This window comes from Apium graveolens, chromosome 7 (assembly GCF_009905375.1).
Source record: "Apium graveolens cultivar Ventura chromosome 7, ASM990537v1, whole genome shotgun sequence".
Lineage (NCBI taxonomy): Eukaryota > Viridiplantae > Streptophyta > Magnoliopsida > Apiales > Apiaceae > Apium > Apium graveolens.
The window spans coordinates 261,570,087-261,582,339 of NC_133653.1; the positions used below are offsets into that span (position 1 = coordinate 261,570,087).

A 12,253-nucleotide genomic window follows, 5' to 3' on the forward strand; every position below is an offset into this window, starting at 1 on the left:
AACAGTGCACCGAGGTGTTTAATGTCAAAATATGACAGGGATAGCTGGTTGTGGCACACACGGCTTGGACATGTGAATTTTAATGCCCTGAAGCAAATGTCCTCGTCTCAGATGGTGTACGAAATGACAAAAATTAATCAGCCAGGAGAGGTGTGCAAGGGGTGCTTGATGTCTAAGCAAACAAGAAAAACATTTCCTTCTAAAACCGATTTCTGTGCGAAGAAAGCCTTGGAACTGGTACACGGTGATTTGTGTGGTCCTATTTCACCAAGTACAACAGCCGGTAACAAGTATGTTTTTCTTTTGGTAGATGATTATAGCCGTGTAATGTGGGCATATCTTTTGAAGAATAAGTGTGAAACTTTTGATGCATTTAAAAAATTCCGAGCCTTGGTGGAGACTCAAGATAGAAAAATAAAGACGTTTAGAACAGATCGAGGAGGAGAATTTTCTTCTAAGGAGTTCATGGATTATTGTGAAGCTCGAATAATTCGACACTTTACAGCACCATATACGCCCCAACAGAACGGCGTTGTAGAACGGCGAAATAGGACAATGATTGAGATGACCAGAAGCTTCTTAAAAGAGATGAAAATGCCTTGTTCGTTCTGGGGGGAAGCAATACGACACTCAATCTATATCCTAAATAGACTACCCACTCGCGCTGTTTGTGGAATTACACCTTATGAGGCATGGTCTGGAGTAAAGCCTCATGTGGGACACATTAGGGTGTTTGGATGGATGGCTCATATGAAGGTACCAAACGTGAAGGTAAAGAAATTGGATGATCGAAGTAGGCCTGTAATTCATCTTGGGAAGGAACCCGGAACAAAGGCGTATAAATTTTACGATCCAGAGACTGAAATGGTACACGTTAGTCGGGACGTAGTATTTGAAGAAAATCTGCCATGGCCTTGGAATCAAGAAAAAGCGGTTGCGGATGTACAGTTGGGGACGTTTACTGTGGCGGGAGTTAGCGAAATAACATCAAGAGAATTCATAACTGAGGGAGAGACTGCTACTCCACAACGGTCTAGCGAAAATAGTGAAGCCACGGAATCAGATTATAGCTCAAGTGAAACCGAGACAAATTCAAGCCCAAGTTCAACCGAGGCAAGCTCAGAATCTGAAGCTGACAGTGAACCTCGAAACTACAGATCTCTCCGTGACATCTACACCAACACTGAACTGATTGAATTAGAAGATGAAGAACTATTCTTGATGGGGATTGATGAGCCAGTAAACTATAAGCAGGCAGTGAAAGAAATAAACTGGAGAAAAGTAATGAGGCAGGAGATCGAATCGGTTGAAAGAAATAATACGTGGAGATTAACTGAACTACCTCCAGGAAGGAAACCAATCGAGTTGAAGTGGGTGTATAAGCTGAAAAAAGATGGCAACGGAAAAATTGTGAAGTACAAAGCAAGAATAGTCGCCAAGGGGTATGTTAAAAAACAAGGGGTTGATTTCGAGGAAATCTTCGCACCAGTTACACGGATTGAAACTGTTCGTTTGTTGCTTGCACTAGCTGCAAAAAACAGCTGGGAGGTGCACCATCTCGATTTGAAAACGGTGTTCTTAAATGGAGAAGTGCAGGAGGAAATTCTTAAATGGAGAAGTGCAGGAGGAAATTTATGTAACTCAACCTTGGGAGTTGAAAACTTAGGCCTCACACCATCCACACTCGAAGAATCAGTGGTGCTGCTGCTAACTTAGGTTCGTTGTCTTTTGGGTGCCATTAGGATTGAATAAGCTTGAGATAATATAAGTTTGTAAGAGAGATTTGTGTGTGAGAATTTAAGAAGTGATGGAGGGGTTTGTGTATAAATATGTGTATATATAGGAATTTGGAGAAAATTAGTTATGGAAAAGAAGTGGGAATTGATTATGGGAATAATGGGAGTAATGGGGTGATGTAAATTGATTTTGAGAGGGAAAAATGGGATATGGTTGAGTAAAATTCGGGTAGGAATTGATTTTGACTTCAAATTCCCGTTTTTCTGCTTTTTTTCAGAACCAGAGATCCAGCGCGGCCGCGAACTACCTTAGCGCGGGTGCGCCGTACTTGTGCCAATCCAGCGCGGCCGCCCTGCCAAGCAGCGGGTGCGCACAACTTCTAGAAAATCAGCGCTGCCGCCCCGCTTCATAGTACGGGCGCGCCGTGCTACTGCAGTTGGCACTGATTTTTTTTTTGTTTTTCTGATTTTTTTTTGTGTTTTCTCCTTATTTTCTTCTTCCTCTATCTACTAATGTACAACAAACTTGGGTTGCCTCCCAAGAAGCGCTTACTTTACGTCGTTAGCTTGACGTAGAATCTTGAGATCAAGTGGACAACAAAACGACACTAACCACCTCACGGTTTGCCGTATCTCCATAGTAATGCTTCAACCTTTGTCCATTCACTTTGAACGCTTGGCCTGAACCATTCTCAAAAATCTCCACAGCTCAATGCGGAAACACAGTTTTGATTATGAAAGACCCGGACCATCTCGACTTCAACTTTCCAGGGAAAAGGCGAAGATGAGAGTTGAACAAGAGAACTTGCTGCCCCGACATAAATGATTTGAGCACTAGACCCCTATCGTGCCACCTCTTGACTTTCTCCTTATACATTTTGTTATTCTCATATGCATAAAGTCGAAACTCATCGAGTTCATTCAATTGAAGCATTCTTTTCTTACCAGCTGCATCCAAATCAAGGTTCAACTCCTTCAAAGCCCAATACGTCTTATGCTCGAGCTCCACAGGAAAATGACACCCCTTGCCATAAACTAACTAAAATGGTGACATACCTAGCGGAGTCTTATATGTTGTTCTATATGCCCACACAGCTTCATCAAGCTTTAAAGACCAATCCTTCCTTGATGGACACACAACTTTCTCTAGAATTCGCTTGATCTCTCTATTAGACACCTCAACTTGACCATTAGTCTGAGGATGGTAGGTTGTAGCAATGCGATGATTCACATTATATTTCTGCATCATAGCAGTGAACTTTCAATTGCAGAAATGCGATCCCTCATCACAGATTATGACTCTTGGAGTCCCAAACCTTGTGAATATCTGCTTATGAAGAAAATTTAGCACTACCTTCGCATCATTTATCAGCAAAGCCTTGACTTCCACCCATTTCAAAATATAATCAACCGCCAACAAGATATACTGATTATTGTAAGATAAGACAAACGACCCCATGAAGTCAATTCCCCAAACATCGAAGACTTCAACCTCGAGAAGCACATTAAGAGGCATCTCATCCCTCTTGGACATATTACCAATATGTTGGCATCGATCACACTTCAAAACAAACTGATGTGCATCCTTAAACAATGTAGGCCAGAAGAATCCCGCTTGAAGGATACGAGCTGTTATTTTCTCTCCACCATAGTGGCCTCCATAAATAGTCGAATGGCAGTCTCGTAAGATCCCCCCCTGTTTCGCTGTATGGAATACATCTCCTGATGATTTGGTCAGCTCCTTGCCTAAACAAGAATGGCTCATCCCATATGTACCACTTCACTTCATGAAGAAACTTCTTCCTTCGAGTAGAAGACAAGTCTGGAGGCATAATGTGGCTCACAAGGTATTTCATAATGTCTGCGAACCACGGTTCTTCTTCTTGCACCCCAAACAACTGCTCATCGAGAAAGGACTCATTTATCAATGTCTTATCCTGTGAAGTTGCACTTAGATCTTCCAACCGAGAGGGATGATCAGCGACTTGATTTTCAGTACCTTTCTTGTCCTTGATCTCTAACTCAAATTCCTGAAGTAAAAGAACCCATCGAATCAATCTAGGCTTCGAGTCCTTCTTCGAGACGAGATATCGAATTATAGCATGATCAGTGAAAACTGTCACCTTCGTCCCAAGCAAATAAGATTGAAACTTCTCAAAACCATAGACAATAGCCAATAGCTCTTTCTCAGTGATAGTATAGTTCAGTTAGCACCATTGAGGGTCTTACTAGCATAGTAGACCCATGAAATATGTTGTTCTTTCTCTTCCCAAGAACTGCTCCAACTGCATAGTCACTGGCATCACACATCATCTCAAAAGGTTCATTCCAATCAGGTGCAGTTATGACATGTGCCGTTATTAAACTCTTCTTCAAAAACTTAAAAGCGGCTAGGAACTCGTTATCAAACTTGAACGGAACATCTTTCTCTAAAAGATTGTACAAGGCTTTAGAAATTTTGGAGAAGTCCTTGATGAAACGCCTATAGAAACCCGCATGACCAAGAAAGCTGCGGACTCCCTTAACAGAAATTGGTGGAGGAAGGTTTTCAATGACCCCCACCTTGGCCTTATCCACCTCAAGACCTTTACTAGAGACCTTGTGCCCAAGAATAATGCCCTGTCGCACCATAAAGTGACATTTTTCCCAGTTGAGAACCAGATTGGTCTCAACACACCTTTTAAGAACGATGCCAAGATTTTGTAAACACTCGTCAAAAGAATCATCGAACACAGAGAAATCGTCCATAAACACCTCCACATTCTGACCAGTCATGTCAGAGAATACTGCCATCATGCATCTCTGAAACGTGGTAGGTGCACCACACAACCCAAAAGAAACCCTTCTGAAGGCAAAAATACCAAATGGACAAGTGAATATAGCCTTTTCTTGATCCTCTGAAGCAATGTAAATCTGATTATAACCCGAATAGCCATCCAGAAGACAGTAGTACTCATGCCCAACCAATCGGTCAAACATCTAATCAATAAACGGAAGAAGGAAGTGATCCTTCCTTGTGGCTTTGTTCAGCTTCCTATAATCCATACAAACTCTCCACCCCATGACTATTCGAGTAGGAATGAGCTCATTCTTCTCATTAGCAACAAATGTGATGTCTCCTTTCTTCGGCACACACTGAACTGGACTCACCCAAGAACTGTAAGAAATGGGATAAATGATCCCTGCATCTAGCCACTTGAGAATTTCCTTCTTCACAACTTCTTTCATTATCGGATTAAGCCTTCTCTGTTGCTCAACCGTTGGCTTACTTCCTTCCTCTAGCAGAATTTTATGCATACAATAAGAATGGATGATTCCCTTGATATCTGCTATAGTCCATCCAATTGCCGATTTAAACTCTCTCAAAATTTTTAAGAGCTTTTCCTCATCACTACCTGAAAGGTTAGATGCAATAATAACATGCAAAGTAGATGAACCACCTAAAAAAGCATACCTCAAGTGTTCAGGCAATGGTTTAAGCTCAAGTGTAGGAGCTTCCTCAATAGAAGGCTTGAGTCGCTCCTCAACATTTTTCAGTTTTGACATTCCAAGAGATTCAAAAGGCATATCCAGCCTTCTCTTCCAAGGAGAAGCATTCAAATATTGCAACTGCTCATCACCTTCATCGTCTTCACTATCTGAAGTCCCCAACAAGGCCTTCTCTAAGGCATCAGACCTTAGCATTTGATCAAGTTATGAAGTAACTACAGAATCAACCAACTCCACTTTAAAGCACTCCTCATTTTCAGTTGGGAATTTCATGGCATTGATCACATTAAAAATCACATCCTGATCCAGTACTCGTATGGTAAGCTCACCCTTATGCACATCTATCAAGGTTCGGTCAGTAGCCAAGAATGGTCTTCCCAAGATTATGGGAATCTTCTTATCCTCCTCAAAATCAAGAATTACAAAGTCTGCAGGAAAGATGAGTTTGTCCACCTTGACCAAGACATCCTCCACAATGCCTCGTGGATATGTAATAGAACGATTGGCCAACTGCAAGGACATATATGTAGGCTTTGGATCAGGTAAATCCAACTTCTTGAAGACACACAAAGACATCAGATTGATGCTAGCTCCCAAATCACATAAACACTTATCGAACGACAAGTTCCCGATAGTGCAAGGAATAGTGAAGCTTCCAGGATCTTTAAGCTTCGGAGGCAACTTCTGTTACAGCACAACACTGCACTCCTCCGTGAGAGCGACAATCTCTATGTCATCAAGCTTCAACTTCCAAGAGAGAATACCTTTCATAAACTTCACATAACTAGGCATCTGTTCAAGAGTTTCAGTGAAAGGTATATTGATATGAAGTTTCTTGAACACCTCCAGAATATTCTCAAACTGCTTATCTAGCTTTTTCTTTTGCAGTCCCTTAGGAAAATGAGGTGGAGGATAGATCTGTTTCTCCCCTGTATTACCCCTCAGGAGGAGTGTGTTCCACAGTAGTTTTCCTTGGTTCCATTTTTGCTTCCTTATGCACTTCTTCCTCATCCACAACTTCATCTTCCGAAACTTGAGATTTTTTCGGGATTTGTAACCTTCCCAGACCTCAATGTGATTACCTTAACCTGCTCTTTAGCTTCCTTCTTGCCTGGAACTTCTGTGTCACTAGGTAGTGAGCCATGTTGACAATTAAGCAAGACATTGGCAATCTACCCAATTTGATTCTCCAAGGTCTTGATAGACACCGCTTTGCTCTTGCAGATGAGCCTCAATTCCATCAATTTAGATTTTTCATTAGACTGTTGAAGCTGAAGTTGTTGTTTTGGTGCATATTATGGTTGTTGAAAACCAGGAGGGTTGTATTGCTTCGATGCATACTGCTGATAAGGCTGCTGAACCGCATTCTGAGTATTGCTTCAGCTGAAGTTAGGATGATTATGGTTATTGGGATGATAGGTGGCTGGAACTGGTTGTTGGGACCTCTGAAAGTTGCTCACAAACTGAGTCGATTCACTAGAAATAGCACACTGCTCCATCTCATGGGCACCAACACAAAGCTCACAGACACTAGTGATCTAATTAACTTTATAATTAACCAAAGAATCCACCTTCATCGTCAAAGCCTTAAGCTGAGCAGCTATAGCAGTAGGTGCATCTACCTCCAGAATTTCTGCTACCTTGCCTTGAGTTAGTCTCTGAGAAGGATTCTGGTATTCATTAGCATCCATCAGTTCAATCAATTCATAACCTTCATCGTAGCTTTTAGCCCACAAGGCTCCTCCTGATGATGCATCAGGCATGGGTCTAGAAATAGCACCCAACCCATTATAGAAACAGTTAATGATCATCCAATCAGGCATCCCATGGTGAGGACACTTCCTAAGCATCTCGTTGTATCGCTCCCAAGCCTCACACAAAGACTCTCCAGACTGCTGCACAAATTGAGTAAGAGCATTTCTGATTGCAACAGTCTTCTCCATAGGAAAGAACTTAGTAAGAAACTTTTGAGCTAGATCTTTCCATTTAGTGATAGAGCCTGGTGGTAGAGAATGTTACCAACTCTTAGCTATATCCCTCAGAGAGAATGGGAACAGCCTTAGCTTTATAGCATCTTCAGATACGTTGTTGTTATTCCCTAACAATACAACAAGAATTATAGAAGGGGGGTCGAATGTAATTCTGGCTACTTTTTCAAGATTTAAAAAACTATTCTAACTGAATATATATAAATGTTTGATTTGCAGAGTGCGGAATGAAAGAGTTATATAAATCAAAACACAAAGTAATAAAAACACAAGCTTTTAAAACTTTCTGGTGGATTTGAAAGTTTCCACCAGATATATATATATATATATATATATATATATATATATATATATATATATATCAAATGAGAACCCTGTAAAGCTTGAATAGCTCACAACTGCTTACAAGTTTGAACAACTAAACTACAGAGAAATGCTTACAGGATATAGCTTGATATGTCTCTCTGAAAATGAATCTGCTTAGTTCGATCGTTGTTCTACTTGCTACACTTGGTTTATATATCACCAAGTTTACATGATAATAATACAAGATAATAAAATAAAATATATCTAGTCTAACTTTATGGTACTTCACTACTCTATTCCAGCATCTTTGAATATCTTCACAATTGCATGTAAATGGTAATGCTTCTTTGTTCTCAAATTCCTGCTTAACAGGCTGCCACATTCCTTTTGCAAACACCCAATGCATATGACTGTGTTGTCACTGTCAACAGATATTTGAATTTGATCATCCGTTGGGTACATGTTTGTCATCCGCCGGGAAGCTTTGTTGATCATCCATCGGGTAGCTATTTGTCACTTGACTCCATTTCACTTATACAGAATTACAAGACATCTCATATTTACAATTAATCAACCTATTCTGCATATCCCCTAGTAGTCAACATGACTTATATACTCCTACAGAATCTACACAAAGTTAATTGTAGAAACGTGTTACAATACTTATTTGTTACATAAGCTACTCACCCGATAGATATCAAATTGTCATCCGTCGGGATTATATTAAATCATCCGTAGGGACTATATTTGATTATCCGTTAAGTGCTACAAAATTCACTAAGTTAAATCTACTAAGGAGTTTTATTTAATTTATCATCAAGTTCACAAAATATTCCTAACAATCTCCCCCAATTTATGTCTACTGGAATTGTAGCCATAAACTAAGAGAAACTTGATGATAACAAAACACCCTAAAATTACAGATTGAAAAGTAGTAGATAAAACTGATAAGTGCTACAAAATTCACTGAAAATTGAACAAAGAAAAGTGTACAAAAAGTTGCTCACAATCATTATCAAGGTGTTCCTCTTATCTGAGCAGATAAATCTATTTCCTTGATTGTCTAGATTTCTTCCCAAGCCACCTGTTGTTCTCTTCTATCTGATTTTGGAGTTGCCTGTGGAATTCAAGTTTATCAGCTTCAGATAAATCCAACATTTCTTTCATTTCCAAAAGAGTCTCATTGCTAGAGATACTCAGTTGGTCATCTAGTCTGAAGAATCTTCTAACTCCCTTATCATCCATGAATTCCATCAGCCAATAAGGCCTCAAATGCACTCTCTTTCCTGTGAAGGGAATAGACAGAGTTTTTGGAAGTGCATCTTTGGTTCTATTATTCCTTAGCTCCTCTATTTTCTTTAGGACTATTCTCCTTGCAGTCACATTAAATCCAAAGTTCTTCTTGAAGGATGAATAGACCTTTATCAGTACAGATTGGCTCTCTTGAAGAATCCTGTGAAGTGGCCATGTGATCTCTTTCCCTCCCTTGTACTTGAACACTAGCCTTTCAGGAAGATGTCTGTAAGCATCAATCCCTCTTACTTCTTCCAATTCTTCCAAGTAGAGGTTTATTTCAGAGAACTCCTTGATGTCACAGATGTATAAGAGATCTCCCTTGTTGACTGTGGGTTGAGATTTGGTTAGGGTCTTGGATTTAAGAGTCACATGCTTCACTTTCTTGATTGCTTTAGACTTTGTTCTCTTTGGCTTGTTGAAGATAGGAAAATTTAGTTCTGGAATTGGTAAACTATCCCAGTCTACTGGCTCATCCTTTGGAATTATGGGTTCACCATGGATATTCCTAGTTGGATCCACCACTTTGAATTCTTCAAATACCACTGAGGGTTTTGATGTCTGAGTTGAAGTTATAGACTTTTTAGGAATGTAATCTTCCATTTCCTCATCACTAAAGTATATTTTCTCTTGATTCTTTGCTTGTACCTTGGTTTCTTTATCTGTTGGGGTTCCTGTTGTATTTTCTGAATTTGAGGTTTAACAATCACAGATGATTGTGTAGAAATCTCAGTTGTAGTCTTCACATCTTGAAGTTTGGCCAAGATAGCAGCTTGCTCCTTCTTTTGTTTGAGCTTCTTAGCATCTAAGGAAGCTTGCTTCTTTTTTTGCCTGATTCTTTCCTTCTCCTCCTTTTTAGCTTCTACAAACTGAGGGTGTCCAGCCACCACATAGATTTCCTTACCATTTCTGTAAATCTTGGCAATTCTTCTTTTAAGTGATGAATCATCTGGATCTTTGAAAAATATAATTGACCTAGCCAACAGCTTCTTCTCATCTGGCCTAGGTGTTTCATACACAATATCCCTAGGATTTTTGTTTAAAAACTTTGAGTAGTTTCTTTTAGGCTTCATGATCAGATTTTCTTTTGGAGTTTTGATGCAAGATGTTTGGCCTTTTTCCAGATAATTCATACTCATTTCATTCACAGAAATCTTCTTGACTTGAGAGTGATGAATGGAGATTTTGTCTGGTTTCTGAATTGGCCCAAACTTCTGTTGAATTTCTGCATCTATCTTTCTCCATTTCTCATCTAGTTCCTTCTCCACAACTGCAACATTAAGCATCTTGGGAATTGACTTTGACTCAAGCTTTGCAGCTGCTATTTGGATCAGATCAATGCTGTCCAATACTGGTGACTTTGGCAGTGTAATTTCTGGAACAATTACTTGGCTGATTTGTACATTTACCACATGCTCCCCCTCACTAGTTGGCTCTGCTTGACTGACTTGAGATAATGATTTCTCCCCCTTTTTGTTATCATCAAGTAGAGTGGAGGTAGAAGATTGTGCAGCCACAAGTAGAGATGCACAAAAGGCCCACCGGGCCGGGTTTTGACCGGGCCGGATCAGATCGGGCCGGGCTTTTTTCAAATTTAAATCAGATCGAGTATTATTAGAGATTCCGAAGAATACATGTGTTAGCAACTAGATCATCGTAAAAATGTATTAGTTTACGTGGAATATTTTATGAAAACATTACTTCGTTGAAAATATTTAAGTTCGGCAAAAAATAAATATGTTTATATAATATATTTTATCATTGTTATGATAACAATGATATCATTGTTATGATAACAATGATATCCAAATATTCATAACAATGATATCCAAATATATATAGTGTACTTATTATATCTTCTTTCATTATTTATGCAACGAAGTATATAAATAATATTATTAATCACAAATATGTAAATATATATGTGTTTAAAGTATTATTTATATTTATAGTAAATGTGAATTTATAAATATATAAAAAAATATATTAGAATAATCAGATTATAACTGGGGTTTTTCGGGCTTTTAATCGGGTTGGGCCGGGCCGAAGCCCGGGCTTTTAACCGGGCCGGGCTTTGCCCACAAGCTTTTGGAGCAATTGAGTTTATTGTGCTTGATAAAGATGGATAGTTGTTAAAGAAACTTCCATTGCAGTCATCCTTGTATCCAAGGAATCCACTTTAGTGGCAAGATCAGAATTCTTCCTTAGTTGTCTCTTAATGTCAAGTATTGTTGCATCTGGAAGTTTAGCATCCAATCTTTTAGAGATATCCTTCTTCACTTGATCAATCTCAGTTTTGAGAGAAGTGACATCCTGATTGTGTTGAAGACACTGGATTTGATGCAATTCTAGAGAATTGAGATGTGCCTGTAAGAGCTTCCTGGTGCTAGTATTTGTTGTACCATAGTCCACCTCATCATCAGCTCTAGGTGGCATGGCTGTGATGGCATCATTTTCTCTTTGCATAGATTGAGTGGTGTGCAGTAAGTTGAGCATCCTTTCAGCCTCCTCATTGCCCTGCCCAGCTAGAATTTGATAAGATGGAATAGGATGAGTAAATGTCTCAGTATCTAGGGAGATAGATTCCATGACAGTTTTATGTGCTTGTTGAGATAGATTCCCCCTTTCTGCATCACTGACATTCATTGACTCACTAGCAATGGTGTCCATCCTTCTCTCTCCAGTACCTGCATTTCTCTCATGTTCTCTCTATTTTTGCATCAAAGGCTCCCCTTGGCTTCCCACCCTCACACCCTCACCTTCACTATCTAAGGTGGGACTCCTCTCACTCACTTTTTCCAAACCTGAAGAAATTGTCTGCATTTGTTCACTCATTTTCTCTCCTTTTGCCTAGGAGCAACCCAGCCTCTCACTCAGTTCACTCCCTTCCCTCAGTCCTAAGAGTGATTGTACTACTACTAAGTCCTCTGCACTTGTGATAATTGAAGAAATTTGAAGTTGTGCAGAGACTCCCGACGGATGAGGAATATCCATCGGGGTAGTAGTTTGGCTAGACGACGGATGACTGCTGTTAGGCACATCTGTCGGGATATAATCACTACTCGACGGATGAATGATATCCACCGGGATAGAGGAAATGAATGAGTTTGGAGTGGAGACTATTGTAGACTCTGTGCAGATTGATGAAAATTTGGGCACAGATGTCTCAATAGACTCAGAATGAATTGGCAAGTGAGCCAACAAATCATCGAAAAGATGATGCTCACTTGCTTGGATTTTTGGCTTCTCCAACAGAGTTTAAGATGGAGAATTTGGAAGTGATTTATTAATCATGTCTACATCCAATGAGTGTCTGGGTGAATTTGGTGTTTCAGGTGCTTCTATCACTAAAGATTTTGGCTGTGACTCCACATTTACTGGAGCCACATCAACCTGAATTTGAGATGGTGCAGTGACCGAGTCTATTGCTTCAGTTTGTAC

The 12,253-nt window shown here is 39.7% G+C and overlaps 1 non-coding gene across 1 annotated transcript; it reads left to right on the forward strand.

Annotated features, from left to right (window-relative positions):
- Positions 1-7,046: 7,046 nt before the first annotated feature.
- Positions 7,047-7,153, forward strand: LOC141676195 (small nucleolar RNA R71). The gene has a single exon (XR_012556799.1). It is a non-coding gene; the product is annotated as a small nucleolar RNA R71 (small nucleolar RNA).
- Positions 7,154-12,253: the final 5,100 nt, after the last annotated feature.